We start from the raw sequence: 20,307 nt of genomic DNA, 5'->3' as shown, positions 1-20,307 counted from the left end.
TTTATACAAAAGGCAAAGGTGTAACCTATTATTAGAGGACGAACCCTACCCTTTGAATATCACATGATCCTATTTTACACTCTAAGTGAGTGGCATGGGCAACTGATCTCATCTAATCTTGGTCATATATTGCATATATGCCTATCTCGGTGCTTGGGTTCATAGTTCTTCGGTTTGAATTGAATCGCAAATTCAATTCTGGCATGCCCAAATTCAAACTATCAAAAAACACAAGCAACAAAATTAACAAGCTACGTTAAGCTACTTGCCAAACTATTTTTTTGTTAAATAAGTAGTTTATTTATTGCTATAAGAAAAAAAGATATATCCAGACAAGTCTATAGTTTTTTTGTTTTTTTGAAAAAACTCCAACAAACCATATGTAAAATTTATTCTTAGTGTTTTATGTTCATTTTCACAGATGGATAATCAGAATTATCCATTCATTGTAAGTTTCTTAGGATGGAAAATACAATGTAGGATCCACAATATGAATGTTCCTGCATTAAATCATTTGTGCATGTTTTCTCTAATGGGGCAACAATGTTATTCACCTGAGTTATGACATGGGCAAAATATAGTAGAGTATGTTAAGTTTATCATTGTTTTTTAAAGTAAATTATACAAAAAAACAAACTAATTATATAATTTACATTCTAATACATTAAAAAAAGGTTTTCATTAACCTATTCCATTAATTTAAGTGATTACCACTAGACTACATTCTTTTAGATTTCTTAACAAAAGATGGGGTGGGTCTTGCAAGCAAAGGGGTCGGGGGCTCAGGTCATCCCCACCATGATGTTTATGTGAAATCCACCCCCAACAACTAGGTGTGTTGCCCATGTTACGCTGATAGTCCAAAAATCAGCCCATTCCATGATTTTGGTGGACCACACAATTGGAAACAATGTATAATGCAACCTCTCCCTACAAACTATTTCCCTTAGGGCCTGTTTGGCTAGGCGGATTGGAAGGGATTAGATGGTATTAGAAGGGATTGGAAGTTAAATCCCAGGATTGGCCGGGTGATTTGATTCCGAGATATAGCAATCTCATGGATCTTAGGACAATCTACTGACAACACCATCGTTACCTTTAAATCCCATCCAATCCACCCTAATCAGTTCAAATTTGCCTGAGACGTGTTTGGTTCGAGGGATTAGAAGGGATGGGAAGGTTTAATCCCGGGATTGGCTTGGTGTGCCAAACAGACTTGATATAGGAATCTCGGGATATAGCAATCCCATGGATCTTAAGACAATCCACTGACAACATCATTACCTTGAAATCAATGCCATCCACCTTAATACCATTTAATCCCTTCCAAGCCACCCGGCCAAACGGGCCCCTAAAGACCATTTCCCACCTAAATCACGAATGGGCCAGATGTTTAGGCCTTGAGCCTAAAATTTTGTGCGCATCTAATGGTTGAAGTGATTTCATATCATCATTACGGCGAGCCCTATAAATATCAATGGTGGACATCTCTCTCCCAACTATTTCCTTTGTTGTTGCATCTAATGTTAGATTGAATTTCCTATATTCATCATGGTGAGCCCAATGAAAACCAAGGGTGGATGTCTCTTCCAGTTGTTTCATTTGTTATGACCCAACTGAATCACAGGCTAGCTTGATTTTTTGGCCCTAGGCCTAATGTGGGATTAGAGATCTAGTTCAAAGTGGATCTCAGATAAACATTATAGTGGACCCATAAAAAATCAAGGGTGAGCCTCCCATAAATTCCCTTTAAATCTCTATTTTTTTTAAAAACAATTGAGAGAGGGACACCATGTAATGAATGCATATTAAAAAAATATTAAAATAAAATCTAAATTTTAAATTTTAAAATTTGAGAGAGATAGAGAGCCATCGAATCTCTCCTTTATCCCTCATACATCTCCCTTTCTTAAACGATTTCTCCTTCTTAAGGACACGTGAATGGGAGAGAGTCCTACTTGAACGAAAATAAACAAAAAGAAAACTTATGCCGAGAAGAGAGAGAGGGAGAGAGAGAGAGAGAGAGAGAGAGGGAGAGAGGCAAATTTTGGAGAACAGCCTGATCTAGGTTGGTCCTTGTTGTTATTTTCTAATTTTTACTGTGTTAATCATTGTTAAATCATATATCGTCATGATGGACGATTTGGATTAGCCATCCGTCCATCAGCTGCACTTAAATAATCTAACTAGAAATTTCTTATCCTCTGTGCAATAGCCTTGGGATCCCGGCACAGGAAATTATTTCTTGCAATATGTACATGGATGATTCGATCTATCCATTTAATTTTTAAGATCGAAATATACAAGGATCTCAAGAATCGGGCCCAACTGATCATCCAATGGATCGTATTAATCGTCAATGGGATTAATGGATCTTCTTTTATTTTAGTAGTTTAAGTTATATCTATCAGTTAAATACCATGAACAGTTTGGATAAATAATTCATTTATTGAATTGATGTAATTAGAAGATGCAGTGGAAAGGTACAATTCTTTATGCAGGTATTACGACATGGTGTAGAGAATTGTATTAGGCTATCTTAATACATGTAATTAGATCCACAGCGATTGTCAAATTTCGAAGGTCTAAATATGTTGAGACCCAAAATTTCAAATCGATCAGACCTTCATATGGGCCACATCAATCTGAGGAAATTCTAGATAATGAATATATAAGCACCCCACCCGAGGCTAAAAAGCTGATTGAATTGGACGGTTCAAATAGATGGAAAAACTCCAACCCTAAACCCTGTTAGTGCACTCAATTTTGCACCCTGGTTTGTCAATCACATTAGTCATTGTGTCGTAAAGTCGGTTGAGCCTTTGGAAAGTGAAGACCAAAGACACAGCGGAACAAAAACATCAAGGCGGCAAGAACAGGTAAATGGGTGGCCTGTGTGACCCTAACCCTTAACCCAAAACAATCGTATAGCCTCTAGATGATCTTAACCTAATATGAATGTTAATTTGATCATCCCCTAACCTTAGGAGACCAAGAAAAACATGATGAAGAAGGCTAGAAGGGGAATGGATCTACCTGGTAAAAGATAGCCAAAAAAAAAAAAAAAACAGTAGATTTGTGGGCATGTTCGATGCATTAATAGGACTCTTCGATGGAATCTAAGGAGAATCAGGGAAGTCCAGCAACCAATCTAGAAATTTGGCTAGAATTTTTCGATGGCATTGACAAGACTCTTCGATGGAATCAAAGGACATTTGATAGAATCGATATGACCATTTTTCCCATTTTTTTTTTCGTATTTTTACCGTTGGAGCTTAAACTTTTTATAAAAGGCAGATGGTTCTTGGGCATTTTTATGGGTTTTTGGAGTAACTAGAGGTAGGGTGATTTCATATGTATATCCCTCATCCCTAGCCTCTACTCCATTGAGTTTCAAGCCATCTCCTTTGAGATTACAACTCTAATGAGGATTCTAACCTCAACATTGAGATGTGCTTGAGCTCCTCTATTTCCTAGAGATTGGACTCAAGCATTCTTGATAAATCATTATCCAACTCTTTTATGAGACCCATCTAGTTGAATCCCTTAGGATAAACAACTACCCATTAGTTGTAGGAGATTCAACCCACTCTCATCACCTTAACAATCTTGAAGACACATCAAATGCAAGGAGATAGATCATGGAGCTGAAACTTTGGTGAAGCAGTGACAACATGATCGAGGGAGCATCAGGGAGCTGATTGAAACACAGGAGAGAGAAAATTAAGCAACCCAAGAGGAGCTACAAAAAGGGACTCAATCCAGCAAGTATGTAACACCCTGTACTTTTTAGTACTCGGGTGTTACCAAGTAATCAAATTTAGAATGAGTACAAATCTAATTCATCTAAACGTTCACACGCTCTAGTCCAAAGCTGACCATTAAGAGCGATATTCAACTCTAGAACAAGTTATACATTCGTTGATTCTTTAAGACAGATCCCTACATCACCAAGACACTCTATTTTTAGGATTTCAATCACCTTGATATAACAATTGCTCTGACGAATAAATCAGAAAGTCCAATATGAATCATAGAAGGCCCTAATCTTGGATCATCTTAAAGACTAGGACTCAAATCGTCAAAAGATACCCATTTAGGCACATAAACTAAGCATTATGACATTAAACCCACCCCATCTTTGGCTTGAAGACACAACAGTCATGTCCAAGATGAGTGGATGGAGCAGATTGCATTAAACAATTTTGGAACCCAATTTATCGGGTTTACAGTTCAAAACATTCAAATTCACAACTCACTACGTGATCATCATTATCCCAACTTCTGGTAGTTGAACTTACCATAGAAATTCACTTAAATAGGCCTAGAGACCTTTAGAAATCCGATGATTGAATGGAGAGACAGTCTGACCGTTAGATTGCTAATAATCAACACGTAAAGAATAATAATAATAATACGTAGTAATGAAGAAAAAAAACACTAAACCGTAAGTTCAAACCACCTAACAACATCAATCCGACAAACCCTTCATGACAAAAATACTTGAACTAGCCCTGCTAAAGATCTGACGGCCCTGCATTACACATCGGTTGTTGAGGGTCAAATATTGCATATCGGACCCAATTTGTTGCATAGTTTTACAAGCATGATACCGTTTAATGGCCGATTTAATTGTGTTTGTGATGCGAGTTGTATTTACGCATGGACTGAAAAAGGGTGGTGAATGCATGGATTTGACGCTCCAGAGCACCAAGGCAAGGAACGGACTCTAAGACCAAGAGCGATGAAATTATACACCAGGGTCCGCGGAAATCGAGGAATTGAAGCTCAAGTGGCACGAAAATCCTCAATGCAAGATCATAGGGTTCCCACCATCGGATAATTCGAAACTTTCGTGGCTTGAGGACCATAAATAAACCGTACATAAAAAAATTTAGCCCCGGATCACTATGGAGTGGCCCAACAACAAATCAGCCCCTTTAATCATTATGTGGGGCCCGATATCCGGATATGCTTAAAATTGTTCTAATTTGTTTAAACCACGTTTCAAAGCGGATGGATGGAGCGGATTTCTCACGATCATCACGTGGACCCTTCAGCGTGTACATAGTGCCGCAGCCGCACTGCCGCGGTCGGGGCCAAAGACGGGCACCGCTTCTTCTTCCCTTAATAGCGGACGGCCTGCCGTCCGTTTTCATTAGTGGGCCCCATCCATCACAGATATCGGAAATCAGAACCGTCCATATGCTCTGCGAGGTGACCAAAACCGTCACCTAGCTTTCTTTTTTGTCCCATGCACACACACACAGGTACAGTGCATGTAAACATAGGATGAACGGTGAATTAAGTGAGTACAATGGGCCGCACAAGAACCTACGAAAACTACTCCTCCCCTACTGGTTTTTCACAAGGATTTTAATGGACGGTGGGGATTTCTCAACCGGTTTCGATCATGGCCTCCACCAACGTCCCAGCGCAAGAAGCGCCAAGCCCTGTTGCGCGCAACCGGGATTTTCAGGCCGTTCCGTGATCAAGATGCTGATCTGATCAACAATCCAGTCCGTTCAAATGATAGAGTAAGCGATCTTGAACCCCACCAAGAAGTCCGATTCCAATTCTGGACGATCAGTCGTCCAAAATCTCAAGCCAAACGGAGGTGTGTTTCCGCGTTCCGTCTGCTGCGCACATTGACGCACACGCCTATGGACTGCGTAAGGAGTGTCTTCGCACCCTATTCCGGGTAGGACTCCCGGACAACAGTGCTGTATAAGAGGACGGAAGAAAGGAGGCTGGTGGAGGCTGGGTTTTGAAGGTTGGAGCGGTGAGGCTGAAAAACGGAGGAAGGCTGAACGTGGTTGCTGCTGCACGTGGGAAGCAGCAGGTGTTTTTTTTTTCTGCTGGATCAAGGGAACGGTAGTGTTTTGGCGGAGGAGGAACGTGAGAGAGGAAGTCAAGCAGGGTGGGGGCTTAGCATTGAAGGAAGAAAGGAAGAAGCGTAAAGCGGTTTTTTTCTCTCTTTCCTTCTTGTTCTTTTCTTTCCCTGTTTTATTTTTATTTTGTTGTTTTATTCAGCCCATTCATGTGTAGCTAATCCTCTTAGCTAGGGCTAAGAGGTGAAGCCTATAATATTCCAACAATTTTGGGGAAAGTGAGTAAGAGACTTTTGCCTACGAAACTTTTCGTAGGTAAAAGTTTTGTAAGTATTGTAATTATTTTTAGCAACGAAAATTTTCGTCGCTAAAAGTTCAAGAAATATAGTGAAAACTTTCGTTGCTAAAAGTAGAACGAATATTTTTAGTAGCAAAAATTTTCGCTGCTAAAAAGTCTTGTAAGTTTTTTTAACGACGAAAATTTTCGTCGCTAAAAGTGGAACGAATATTTTTAGCAGCGAAAGTCTTGTAAAGTTTTTTTAGATATTTATGGCACCGAAAAGTTTCGTTGCTAAAAGTCTTGTAAAGTTTTTTTAGCGACGAAAATTTTCGTCGCTAAAAGTTGAACTTATCTAAAAGTCTTGTACAATTTTTTTAGCGACGAAAATTTTCGTCGCTAAAAGTTTAAGGTATATTTTTAGCAGCGAAAATTTTCACTGCTAAAAGTCTTGTGATATTTTTTTAGCGACGAAAATTTTCGTCACTAAAAATGGAACGTATATTTTTGGCAGCGAAAATTTTCGCTGCTAAAAGTCTTGTGATGTTTTTTTAGCAACGAAAATTTTCATCGCTAAAAATATTACCTTTGACGACGATTCGAATTTTTCGCTGATAAAACCCTTCTACTTTGGTGTTTTAGCAATGAATTTAGCAACGAAAATTTTCGTCGCTAAAAGTTTTTAGCTACGAAAATTTGACTTTTAGCGACGAAAATTTTTGTTGCTAAAAGTTGGATTTCTTGTAGTGAGAAAACGACTAAATACTCACACAAGGTTACTTATCAGTGGATCTTTTTGCTTAATAGATGAGGTATGGAGCAAAGAATGAGACCGAACCAAAGTTGTTCATAAGGTCACATGGACCTGGATGGAGTAAAAACAAAAATATCAGCTTAATCCAAAAATAGGGACTTTTAGGGACAGAAAAACTTGCCAAGTCAAATCAAGTGTCCAAATGGGAGCACAAGTTCTTGCAACAGGAAAAAAAATTTCTGCCCCAACTATTACATGTCTTTGAATAGCCCCTAAAGAAAAAAGAAAACAAGAAGAAAAAAAGAGGATTTAATGAAATGGAGACCTTTACTAAGTTGGGTTGCTTGCCTGGAGCTCTTACTGAGGTTTCTTTGCTTCTACTCTTTTGTTTGTTTTTTTTTTTTGTCATGGGTTGTATTGCTTATCTATAGTTGATCTTACAAAATTGATAAGGAAAAACTACATTCAGTTGGGTAACAAACAAAACATGCAATCAAAACTGAAATGTTCATATTTCCTGTCCGATTCTTTAAAAAAAAATGAAGAAAATGAAAGCGAAAATAACTCAATCTACAGTCAATCTTACAAAATAAGCAAACATACATAAAAGCAAGCTAAAAATACAGCCATCCCAGCCTGATTGAAAGAAAAATCAAAGAAATTAACCAAGAAGGAATAATCAAAACCAAAAACTCCCTAAATGCATACAAAAATGAAGGAAAAGAATCAAACACCACTCGTTCTACATCCAAATGCTGAAAGAATTCACAAACAGAGAAAATGCAAGCAAAAGTACTCTCTACTCGATCCACAGAAAAATCAGAGAAAATACACATAGAAACCATCAAAATCGAAAAAACAAAACACGCATTCTATGCCCTCGACCGAGGACATATTCACTAAAAACCCTATCATTGATCACAAATTGCAGATAACTTTCACGAAATTGAGAAGAACAGATGGAAAAAAATGGGAGAGATTTCTTATGATTCTCTTCTTTGTTGCGATTTGAGAAAAATCTAGGGTTTACTTTACAAATTATACGACGAGAGAATCGCATACCCACAAATCGAACATTGCTTCTAGTCATAGAACTACAAATCCTACTTGCAAACACCCACAATAAGCATACCCATAACTTCATTATCACGGAAAAAAGACTTATTTACAAAATCAAACACCTGGTGTACGTTTGGTGCAACGAATATCATGATATTTCAGGATCAATAAGTCTAATTTGGTGCAAAATATCATGAACTTCATGACATTTGGTGCCACCAAATGCACCCATACGCAAAGCATGAAAAAATCTAGCCCTGTAAACCTCATTAAACTACACAATAGTCCATTCCAAAGGCTTTCCTAACCAGGATCGATTCCTTGCAGAGCTATAAACATAACCAAATGAGGCACTCCTCATTAGTATTCTATCCCTGCTTGAAATCAAGAAAAAGAGTGATATAAGAACAACTCAAATCCAATTCTCATCCATCCCAATTGTGATCTAGGCAAAGACCTCTACAAAAAAGGGAGAAATCTCAAAACCAAATCCTCTAACCACATGAGACGCCATAAACAGACAATTCAAAACAATAACACAACATCAATCTGCCTAATCTCACCACCTCACAAGAAGCAACTGAATAGGGGCCTGAGTAAAATCAGATTTAGAAAGATCCAAACAAGCTCAACCAAAGCTAATCTCTCTCCAAAACAATTAGATCTACGAGAAACATAAACCAATATCATAAAACAAGTAACAGATCTTCAAAAACAACATCAAGGAAATCTATCAAAGATCTCAACAGATAGTAACAGATCTAACAACAAATCATAAACAACCAAAAAAAATCAGATATACGATTTATAGCTACGATCTGCACTGAATAGTAGAATGAAATGTAAAACATCAACAAAACCCCTTAATTTGCAAAAGGAATGATCAAAACCCTAAATTACAAAAGGACTGATCGAAACCCCAGATTCATGAAAAGGGGAGGGAAGAATAGCAACACTCTCACTAACCTTTGGGAAGGCCGTCGAGAAACCCTCACAATCTCTCTTCCTGCTTGTGGGAGGACTGAAATTCTAGAGAAATCAAAGAGAGACGACCTTGGGCAGAGATACTGGTTTTTATAGGGAAGAGATGGGAGACGAACGGCTGGGATGAACTGATCAGGTGCGGTCGAGAATCAGAGAAGATTCACAAAACATGCATAAGGAAATCAATAAAAAGAATAGGAGAAATCGCTCACCTTTCCACATCCGTTGAGATAGCAAGAGAGAGAGATATTGCTAGGGCTTTGAAAATGGGATGATTGAGAGAGAGAGAGAGAGAGATAGAGAGGGTTTTGGGTGGAAATAGGGAGATTCCGTTTTGGGCGCGGAGATAGAGTGAGAGGGCGATTCCGTTTTGGGCGTGGAGATAGAGTGAGAGAGTGAGAGAGATGGGAAAATGGGGTGCTATAAATTCGTTTGGGCCTACGACTCTGTTTTAGCGCACGCCCAATGATTTTGTGCGTGGATTCGGTACCTACGTGGGGCCCACCATGATGTATATGGTTTATCCATTCCACCCATTTATTTTAGAAAATATATTTAGGGAATGATCCCAAAAATGAGGTATATTGAAGGTCCAACTGGACCACACCATAGGAATCATGTGTGATTTAATCTCTATTGTTTCATATCGTGTGGTCCACTTGAGCCTTCCATTTACTTCACTTTTTGGGATGATATTCTACAATTATATTTCAGAACATATGGATAGATCAGATAGAACACATATATTATGGTGGGCATCAAAAAGTCCCTCACAAGACCATCAATTTCTAGTGGTGTAGCAACTTTTTTGCTATGGATATAATCCGTAGCAATTTAGCTACGGTTTATATCTGTAGCTAAAAATCTACGTGGTCTGTATCATTTGCTCATTTTTTTGGTAGTGCAAGCATTGCTAGAGTATGAGAATGAGAAGAAAATCAAAATGTTCTAAGAAGAAAGGAAGCATAAAATGAAAGAATAATTGAAATAGCGCTTATATCAGTTGAGGCGGTAGAACATTTATTAGGGCATCATTATAAATTTACTTGGTACGATGTAAATACATGTGTCGTAATGGGTTTGGCTCTTATTTTGAAAAGGGGTGGTTACGACTGATGTGTGAGGATGTATCGGCCAGAGACGGTTACTGTGATGCCACCACATGTATGAGGGTATTGCTGCATTAATGAAGCATCATACATTGCTTTTACTTTTTTCCAAAGGTGAAGCGATGTGAGGAGTAATGTTTATCTCCATTATTGCCATTTAACAGCTAGAGTGCATTAAACAATGCCACAACATTACTTAAGTGGCTGATGAAAGAGCGATCATGTAGACACAGTTACAAGATAGATGGCAAGAGCATGAGCAAAGAAGGTCATGTAGTGTTGAACGGTTATAGCAACTATCAGAACGTGACAATGAACTAGATAACCAGGGTAAAGCTATAAATAGTAGAGGAATTCAGCAAGAAACAGGTCTCACACCAACCCAATTAAACCAAAATATAATCTTTCAATTATCCTTTCAATTACCCGTCAATTACATTTCTTAGTGTAATAACTCTATTTTCCTGCCAAGTAAATTACATTACCTAGTGTAATCATTTACTTTTTGCCCATTGTTTACATTTCATAATATAATCCATAGCATTAATCAAGTAACTGGTAATCTTAGCCATAATTTGGGTCAATGCAGCCATTCTCCATGGCCGATTATAAGAATCATTTCCTCATTTCTCTTTTACCTGTAATGAAAAGTCCTTTTATACAAAAGGCAAAGGTGTAACCTATTATTAGAGGACGAACCCTACCCTTTGAATATCACATGATCCTATTTTACACTCTAAGTGAGTGGCATGGGCAACTGATCTCATCTAATCTTGGTCATATATTGCATATATGCCTATCTCGGTGCTTGGGTTCATAGTTCTTCGGTTTGAATTGAATCGCAAATTCAATTCTGGCATGCCCAAATTCAAACTATCAAAAAACACAAGCAACAAAATTAACAAGCTACGTTAAGCTACTTGCCAAACTATTTTTTTGTTAAATAAGTAGTTTATTTATTGCTATAAGAAAAAAAGATATATCCAGACAAGTCTATAGTTTTTTTGTTTTTTTGAAAAAACTCCAACAAACCATATGTAAAATTTATTCTTAGTGTTTTATGTTCATTTTCACAGATGGATAATCAGAATTATCCATTCATTGTAAGTTTCTTAGGATGGAAAATACAATGTAGGATCCACAATATGAATGTTCCTGCATTAAATCATTTGTGCATGTTTTCTCTAATGGGGCAACAATGTTATTCACCTGAGTTATGACATGGGCAAAATATAGTAGAGTATGTTAAGTTTATCATTGTTTTTTAAAGTAAATTATACAAAAAAACAAACTAATTATATAATTTACATTCTAATACATTAAAAAAAGGTTTTCATTAACCTATTCCATTAATTTAAGTGATTACCACTAGACTACATTCTTTTAGATTTCTTAACAAAAGATGGGGTGGGTCTTGCAAGCAAAGGGGTCGGGGGCTCAGGTCATCCCCACCATGATGTTTATGTGAAATCCACCCCCAACAACTAGGTGTGTTGCCCATGTTACGCTGATAGTCCAAAAATCAGCCCATTCCATGATTTTGGTGGACCACACAATTGGAAACAATGTATAATGCAACCTCTCCCTACAAACTATTTCCCTTAGGGCCTGTTTGGCTAGGCGGATTGGAAGGGATTAGATGGTATTAGAAGGGATTGGAAGTTAAATCCCAGGATTGGCCGGGCGTGCCAAACAGACTGGGTGACCTGATCTCAGGATATAGCAATCCCATGGATCTTCAGACAATCCACTGACAACACCATCATTACCTTTAAATCCCATCCAATCCACCTTAATCCGTTCAAATTTGCCTAGGACGTGTTTGGTTCGAGTGATTAGAAGGGATGGGAAGGTTTAATCCCGGGATTGGCTAGGTGTGCGAAACAGACTCAATATAGCAATCCCAGGATATAGCAATCCCATGGATCTTAAGATAATCCACTGACAACACCATCATTACCTTGAAATCCATTCCATCCACCCTAATACCATTCAATCCCTTCCAATCTACCCGGCCAAATGGGCCCTTAGTTTTTCCCACCTAAATCACGAATGGGCCAGATGTTTAGGCCTTGAGCCTAAAATTTTGTGCGCATCTAATGGTTGAAGTGATTTCATATCATCATTACGGCGAGCCCTATAAATATCAATGGTGGACATCTCTCTCCCAACTATTTCCTTTGTTGTTGCATCTAATGTTAGATTGAATTTCCTATATTCATCATGGTGAGCCCAATGAAAACCAAGGGTGGATGTCTCTTCCAGTTGTTTCATTTGTTATGACCCAACTGAATCACAGGCTAGCTTGATTTTTTGGCCCTAGGCCTAATGTGGGATTAGAGATCTAGTTCAAAGTGGATCTCAGATAAACATTATAGTGGACCCATAAAAAATCAAGGGTGAGCCTCCCATAAATTCCCTTTAAATCTCTATTTTTTTTAAAAACAATTGAGAGAGGGACACCATGTAATGAATGCATATTAAAAAAATATTAAAATAAAATCTAAATTTTAAATTTTAAAATTTGAGAGAGATAGAGAGCCATCGAATCTCTCCTTTATCCCTCATACATCTCCCTTTCTTAAACGATTTCTCCTTCTTAAGGACACGTGAATGGGAGAGAGTCCTACTTGAACGAAAATAAACAAAAAGAAAACTTATGCCGAGAAGAGAGAGAGGGAGAGAGAGAGAGAGAGAGAGAGAGGGAGAGAGGCAAATTTTGGAGAACAGCCTGATCTAGGTTGGTCCTTGTTGTTATTTTCTAATTTTTACTGTGTTAATCATTGTTAAATCATATATCGTCATGATGGACGATTTGGATTAGCCATCCGTCCATCAGCTGCACTTAAATAATCTAACTAGAAATTTCTTATCCTCTGTGCAATAGCCTTGGGATCCCGGCACAGGAAATTATTTCTTGCAATATGTACATGGATGATTCGATCTATCCATTTAATTTTTAAGATCGAAATATACAAGGATCTCAAGAATCGGGCCCAACTGATCATCCAATGGATCGTATTAATCGTCAATGGGATTAATGGATCTTCTTTTATTTTAGTAGTTTAAGTTATATCTATCAGTTAAATACCATGAACAGTTTGGATAAATAATTCATTTATTGAATTGATGTAATTAGAAGATGCAGTGGAAAGGTACAATTCTTTATGCAGGTATTACGACATGGTGTAGAGAATTGTATTAGGCTATCTTAATACATGTAATTAGATCCACAGCGATTGTCAAATTTCGAAGGTCTAAATATGTTGAGACCCAAAATTTCAAATCGATCAGACCTTCATATGGGCCACATCAATCTAAGGAAATTCTAGATAATGAATATATAAGCACCCCACCCGAGGCTAAAAAGCTGATTGAATTGGACGGTTCAAATAGATGGAAAAACTCCAACCCTAAACCCTGTTAGTGCACTCAATTTTGCACCCTGGTTTGTCAATCACATTAGTCATTGTGTCGTAAAGTCGGTTGAGCCTTTGGAAAGTGAAGACCAAAGACACAGCGGAACAAAAACATCAAGGCGGCAAGAACAGGTAAATGGGTGGCCTGTGTGACCCTAACCCTTAACCCAAAACAATCGTATAGCCTCTAGATGATCTTAACCTAATATGAATGTTAATTTGATCATCCCCTAACCTTAGGAGACCAAGAAAAACATGATGAAGAAGGCTAGAAGGGGAATGGATCTACCTGGTAAAAGATAGCCAAAAAAAAAAAAAAAACAGTAGATTTGTGGGCATGTTCGATGCATTAATAGGACTCTTCGATGGAATCTAAGGAGAATCAGGGAAGTCCAGCAACCAATCTAGAAATTTGGCTAGAATTTTTCGATGGCATTGACAAGACTCTTCGATGGAATCAAAGGACATTTGATAGAATCGATATGACCATTTTTCCCATTTTTTTTTTCGTATTTTTACCGTTGGAGCTTAAACTTTTTATAAAAGGCAGATGGTTCTTGGGCATTTTTATGGGTTTTTGGAGTAACTAGAGGTAGGGTGATTTCATATGTATATCCCTCATCCCTAGCCTCTACTCCATTGAGTTTCAAGCCATCTCCTTTGAGATTACAACTCTAATGAGGATTCTAACCTCAACATTGAGATGTGCTTGAGCTCCTCTATTTCCTAGAGATTGGACTCAAGCATTCTTGATAAATCATTATCCAACTCTTTTATGAGACCCATCTAGTTGAATCCCTTAGGATAAACAACTACCCATTAGTTGTAGGAGATTCAACCCACTCTCATCACCTTAACAATCTTGAAGACACATCAAATGCAAGGAGATAGATCATGGAGCTGAAACTTTGGTGAAGCAGTGACAACATGATCGAGGGAGCATCAGGGAGCTGATTGAAACACAGGAGAGAGAAAATTAAGCAACCCAAGAGGAGCTACAAAAAGGGACTCAATCCAGCAAGTATGTAACACCCTGTACTTTTTAGTACTCGGGTGTTACCAAGTAATCAAATTTAGAATGAGTACAAATCTAATTCATCTAAACGTTCACACGCTCTAGTCCAAAGCTGACCATTAAGAGCGATATTCAACTCTAGAACAAGTTATACATTCGTTGATTCTTTAAGACAGATCCCTACATCACCAAGACACTCTATTTTTAGGATTTCAATCACCTTGATATAACAATTGCTCTGACGAATAAATCAGAAAGTCCAATATGAATCATAGAAGGCCCTAATCTTGGATCATCTTAAAGACTAGGACTCAAATCGTCAAAAGATACCCATTTAGGCACATAAACTAAGCATTATGACATTAAACCCACCCCATCTTTGGCTTGAAGACACAACAGTCATGTCCAAGATGAGTGGATGGAGCAGATTGCATTAAACAATTTTGGAACCCAATTTATCGGGTTTACAGTTCAAAACATTCAAATTCACAACTCACTACGTGATCATCATTATCCCAACTTCTGGTAGTTGAACTTACCATAGAAATTCACTTAAATAGGCCTAGAGACCTTTAGAAATCCGATGATTGAATGGAGAGACAGTCTGACCGTTAGATTGCTAATAATCAACACGTAAAGAATAATAATAATAATACGTAGTAATGAAGAAAAAAAACACTAAACCGTAAGTTCAAACCACCTAACAACATCAATCCGACAAACCCTTCATGACAAAAATACTTGAACTAGCCCTGCTAAAGATCTGACCGTGCAAATCTCTTTGATCATCAGGTCGGCCCCACTTTTTAATCACGCACGTGCACAGAACCATGTACACTTATTGTACATGGGATCGAGTTTTGGGTCAAACAAGGTTTGACCCGATAGAAATGAAAAAGTAGAGAAATCTCAAACTTCTCCCGCCTGACATGCATTCAAAACGGGCCGTCCATTTGATGATGTAAACCACCATCCATTTGAACCCTATAGCCAAATCCAAACCGTCCATTTGTTGGAAAGGGTCCCATCGACCACAACCATGGTGAAATCCACGGACGACACCCGCCCACGTGAGCTCAACCAAGGACTGATCCATCATCTGCACAAAGGAGTTCTGACGAGGAGAGAAAATCCACGTCCCTTGCGTTGCTGGCAAAATTGTTCTAGACTGTTTAAACCACGTGTCAAAGCGGATGGACAGAGCGGATTCCTCACGATCGTCACAGTGGACTCCGTATGCACAGCGCGTGTACATAGTGCACCGCTGCCCGCGCCGCACCGGACCAGCCGGTCTGGTCAAACGCGCTGCTGACCGTCTCCATCTCTCTTCCGCATCAATAGCGGACAGACGCTGTCCGTCCGTTTTTCATTAGTGGGCCCCATCCATCACAGATATCGGAAATCAGAACCGTCCATATGCTCTGCGAGGTGACCAAAACCGTCACCTAGCTTTCTTTTTTGTCCCATGCACACACACACAGGTACAGTGCATGTAAACATAGGATGAACGGTGAATTGAGTGAGTACAATGGGCCGCACAAGAACCTACGAAAACTACTCCTCCCCTACTGGTTTTTCACAAGGATTTTAATGGACGGTGGGGATTTCTCAACCGGTTTCGATCATGGCCTCCACCAACGTCCCAGCGCAAGAAGCGCCAAGCTCTGTTGCGCGCAACCGGGATTTTCAGGCCGTTCCGTGATCAAGAGGAGGATCGAATTCTCTATCTGGACCGTCCAAATTCTGTCCATGGATCTTAAACCCCACCAAGAAGTCCGATTCCAATTCTGGACGATCAGTCGTCCAAAATCTCAAGCCAAACGAAGGTGTGTTTCCGCGTTCCGTCTGCTGCGCACATTGACGCACACGCCTATGGACTGCGTAAGGAGTGTCTTCGCACCCTATTCCGGGTAGGACTCCCGGACGACAGTTCTGTATAAGAGGACGGAAGAAAGGAGGCTGGGGGAGGCTCGGTTTGAAGGTTGGAGCGGTGAGGCTGAAAAACGGAGGAAGGCTGAACGTGGGTTGCTGCTGCTGAACGTGGGTTGCTGCTGCTGAACGTGGTTGCTGCTGCACGTGGGAAGCAGCAGGTGTTTTTTTTTCTGATGGATCAAGGGAACGGCAGTGTTTTGGTGGAGGAGGAACGTGAGAGAGGAAGTCAAGCAGGGTGGGGGCTTAGCATTGAAGGAAGAAAGGAAGAAGCGTAAAGCGGTTTTTTTCTCTCTTTCCTTCTTGTTCTTTTCTTTCCCTGTTTTATTTTTATTTTGCTGTTTTAATCAGCCCATTCATGTGTAGCTAATCCTCTTAGCTAGGGCTAAGAGGTGAAGCCTGTAGCGAGATGGGAGACACTATTTCCTGCTTTTCATTTAAATTTATGAACTGAACTTGGTTTTGAGTTGATTATTAAAAGAATATTTTCTCAGTCTTTAATGGTCTGTTGTGACTGAAATTACAATGGGTTTGCAATGGCTTTGAATATCTCTTTTTATCTTTTGATGTTTATGACGTCAGGAAGCCCTATTGTTCACCATCGTCTCCTGGGCATGGTTGGATGATAGTACTCTTCCTAACTTTCATGTACTTTTGATTGGTTGGTAATTAGTTTAATCCTGTTATTTGCTTTGTCTCCTGGGCATGGTTAGATGATGGAATCCATTCTAATTCATATACCTTTCATCTCTTGAAAACCAGATCAAATAGGTTCAGTTTGATTTCCATAAATCTTAATGCAGGCATAAGATCTCCTTGATCCCTACAAGTGGATCCTCTGAATCCCTAGTTTCCCTTCCTCTGAATTCCTTAAAGTTTTAGATAATTATTCTATAATTATTCCTTAAATTCTATTTGGTTTAGATCACATCTTAGTCTAGTTCTAGTTCTACTTGCTTTCAGATAACGTACAGGTATCAGTCCCTGTGGATTCGACCTCGGTCTTACCGAGTTTATTACTACATCACAACCCTATACTTGGGGAGTGAACAAGTTTTTTGGCACCGTTGCCGGGGACTGACGGTTACGTTTTTTCTGAAATTAATTAGTTTTAGAATTAGGTTAGGATGAGGATTTTACTAACTTTAGGTTAAAAGTTTTTATTTTATTTTATTTTTAGAAACTAACCTGTTTTCCTGTTTTGTACGATCCTGAAATAACTTCTAAATTGGTAATTCCTTCCTAATCTCTTTACTTTTTCTACCTTTTAGAATTAGGATTTAAATTTTGAAAATTTTAATTCTATTATTTTTTCTATTTTTAGGAAGCAGTTTATTTTTAGAAACTAGGTTAGTTATTTCTCTTTCTAGAAAAATTCTCTAATTTTAGAAACTTTTCTCTTTTGTTTTTCACTTTCTATTTTTAACTCTTTTTAAATCTAATTTGTTTCCTTATTTATTTTTAGAATTTTTGTTTAGAAACTAACCTTCTTATTTTGTAGGCTTTTAAAATAAGAAATTTCTAATTCGGTAAGCTCTTTCTCTACTTCCTATTTTTCAGTTCTCTTTTAGTAATTTACTTTCTAGTTTAGGACTTTCCTAATTCATTTTAGAAGTTTCCACTTTCTTTTAGAAATTAGTTTACTTCTACCTTTATTTTAAAAGATTGTTCCTCTTCTTTTAGAATCTAACTTATTTTGTTTTTATTTTTACAGGTCCTTAACTTAGGGGCATCAATTTGGTAATTTCTTTCCAACTCTCTCTCTCTTTCTTTCTAGCTTTTCTTTTCCTTTCTTAGGATTAGGCTTTGAATTTGATTGAGGGCTGCGAGTGTTTCATGCCCAAGTGGGCCCGTGACAACACTCGACGTCTCTTGACTGAAGGAGGATTGGTTGAGGGGTTGACTATCCATCGCAGGACTAGACACCACTCGAAATCCCCTGAGTTAATTGAAGTTATGGCTGAAGACCAACCTCCTCTACTTCCACCCAGGGTGGAGGATACCCAAGATGAGAATGAGGTGCAACAGGCACCCCCGCCTCGTACTTTACGAGATTATCTACAACCGGCGGGAGTGAGTACGCCCTCATGTATGATTTTTCCTGAAAACACAGGACAAATGGACATCAAGCCAGGAGTTATCCAACTCCTTCCCAAATTCCATGGACTTGAATCAGAGAGTCCATATTTGCATTTGAAAGAGTTCGATGAGATTATAGCTACATTATGTTTTCCTAATGTATCTGAGGATACAATTAGGCTGAAACTCTTTCCTTTTTCCTTAAAAGAGAAAGCTAAGACGTGGTTACATTCACTGCGTCCTAGATCCATTGGCACATGGAACGACATGCAGAGGGAATTCATAAAAAAATTCTTCCCACATCATAAAACGATTACCCTCAGAAAAGCAATCATGAACTTTGCCCAAAAGGAAGATGAAACATTCTTCCAATATTGGGAAAGGTTCAAAGATTTGGTCAGTTCATGCCCACAACACGGATTTGAAACGTGGCGCATTATAAATTTTTTCTATGATGGACTGACATCTTCCATGCGTCAAATGGTCGAGACAATGTGTAATGGAGAGTTCATTAATAAAGATGTCGACGAGGTATGGGATTACCTCGATAGTCTCGCTGAAAAAACACAATCATGGGACTATTACCCAATGGCGAACACCACGTCTAGGCCGACTCAATTAAAGGAGAAAGGTGGATTATATCTCTTGAAAGAAGAGGATGATCTCAAGTGTAAAGTGACTACGCTCATAAGGAAAGTTGAGGCCATGGAAGGAAAGAAGGATAAGGTCAATGAAATTGTTTGCGGCATCTGTGATTGCAACATTCACACAACTGAAAACTGTCCTACAATACCCGCCTTTCGAGGAGTGTTGAATGAACAAGCCAATGCCGTAAACAACTATCAAAGACCTTTTACTGGACCTAACTCCAATACATACAATCCTGGCTGGAAAAATCATCCAAACTTTAGTTGGAGGAATGGACAAACGGCGACTCCTCCAAGTTTCTTCAATTAAAATCCAAATCAAGTGAAACCTCAAGAGGAACCGGTTCAAAATCCCATACAAGAGCTGGCTCAGGCAATGCGGGGAATCACAAATTTTATGCAAAAGATAGATTCTCGTATGACGGTTATAAAAAGGGGGATACTTCCTGCACAACCTCTCCCTAATCCTAAACCGCAGTGCGAGAATAATGATCCCAGCTCTTCAAATCAGATGGGGCATGCTAAATCCATCACCACTCTTAGGAGTGGGAAGATCATTGAGAAAACTCTTCCGGTTAGGCCCAAAAAGCCTCAAGAACCAAAAGAGGACAACAATGATGGATCCAGTGATGCCCCACAAAAAGTAGAACCGTAACTTCTAGAGAAGCCAGTTGCTCCATTCCCCCAACGGTTGGTTTCACCAAAACCTCTTTCTAACTCTCAGGATATCCTAGAGGTGTTAAAACAGGTGAAAGTCAACATTCCTCTACTTGATGTCGTTAAACAGATACCTTCATATGCCAAATTCCTGAAAGACTTATGCACGACCAAAAGACGAAAAATTATTCAAAAGAAAATCTTCTTGACTGAGAAAGTGAGTGCCATCCTGAAGCAAGACGTGCCACAGAAATTCAAGGATCCCGGTAGCCCAACCATATCATGTGTGATCGGGAACCATCGAATTGATCACGCACTTCTTGACTTAGGAGCGAGCGTCAATCTGATTCCCTACTCGGTATACAAACAGCTAGGTTTGGGTGAATTAAAACCCACCCTAACCACACTACAACTTGCTGATCGCTCTGTTCGTGTACCAAGAGGGATAATTGAGGATGTGTTAGTCCAGGTCGATAGATTTTACTACCCTGTAGATTTTATCATCCTGGACACCGAACCCATCAATAACATGAGCACTCAGATTCCC

General features: G+C 38.9%; 1 long non-coding RNA gene and 1 other non-coding gene across 3 annotated transcripts; both read right to left on the bottom strand.

The window, feature by feature from the left end:
- Positions 1 to 6,976: 6,976 nt before the first annotated feature.
- Positions 6,977 to 8,878, bottom strand: LOC131248593 (uncharacterized). Of its 2 annotated transcripts, none has more exons than XR_009172302.1 (2): positions 8,187 to 8,878; positions 6,977 to 7,965 (listed from the first exon to the last, which is right to left on the bottom strand). It is a non-coding gene; the product is annotated as an uncharacterized LOC131248593 (long non-coding RNA). The 2 variants fall into 2 exon arrangements; XR_009172301.1 differs by having other exon boundaries at positions 8,230 to 8,878.
- Positions 8,879 to 18,771: 9,893 nt separating this feature from the next.
- LOC131250488 (small nucleolar RNA R71) lies at positions 18,772 to 18,878 on the bottom strand. Its single transcript, XR_009173410.1, has one exon. It is a non-coding gene; the product is annotated as a small nucleolar RNA R71 (small nucleolar RNA).
- Between the last annotated feature and the right edge of the window lie 1,429 nt (positions 18,879 to 20,307).

Source organism: Magnolia sinica, chromosome 6 (assembly GCF_029962835.1).
Source record: "Magnolia sinica isolate HGM2019 chromosome 6, MsV1, whole genome shotgun sequence".
NCBI classification, from domain to species: Eukaryota; Viridiplantae; Streptophyta; class Magnoliopsida; order Magnoliales; family Magnoliaceae; genus Magnolia; species Magnolia sinica.
Note: the sequence above shows the minus strand (reverse complement) of the source record. Positions and strands in the feature narration are given on the sequence as shown.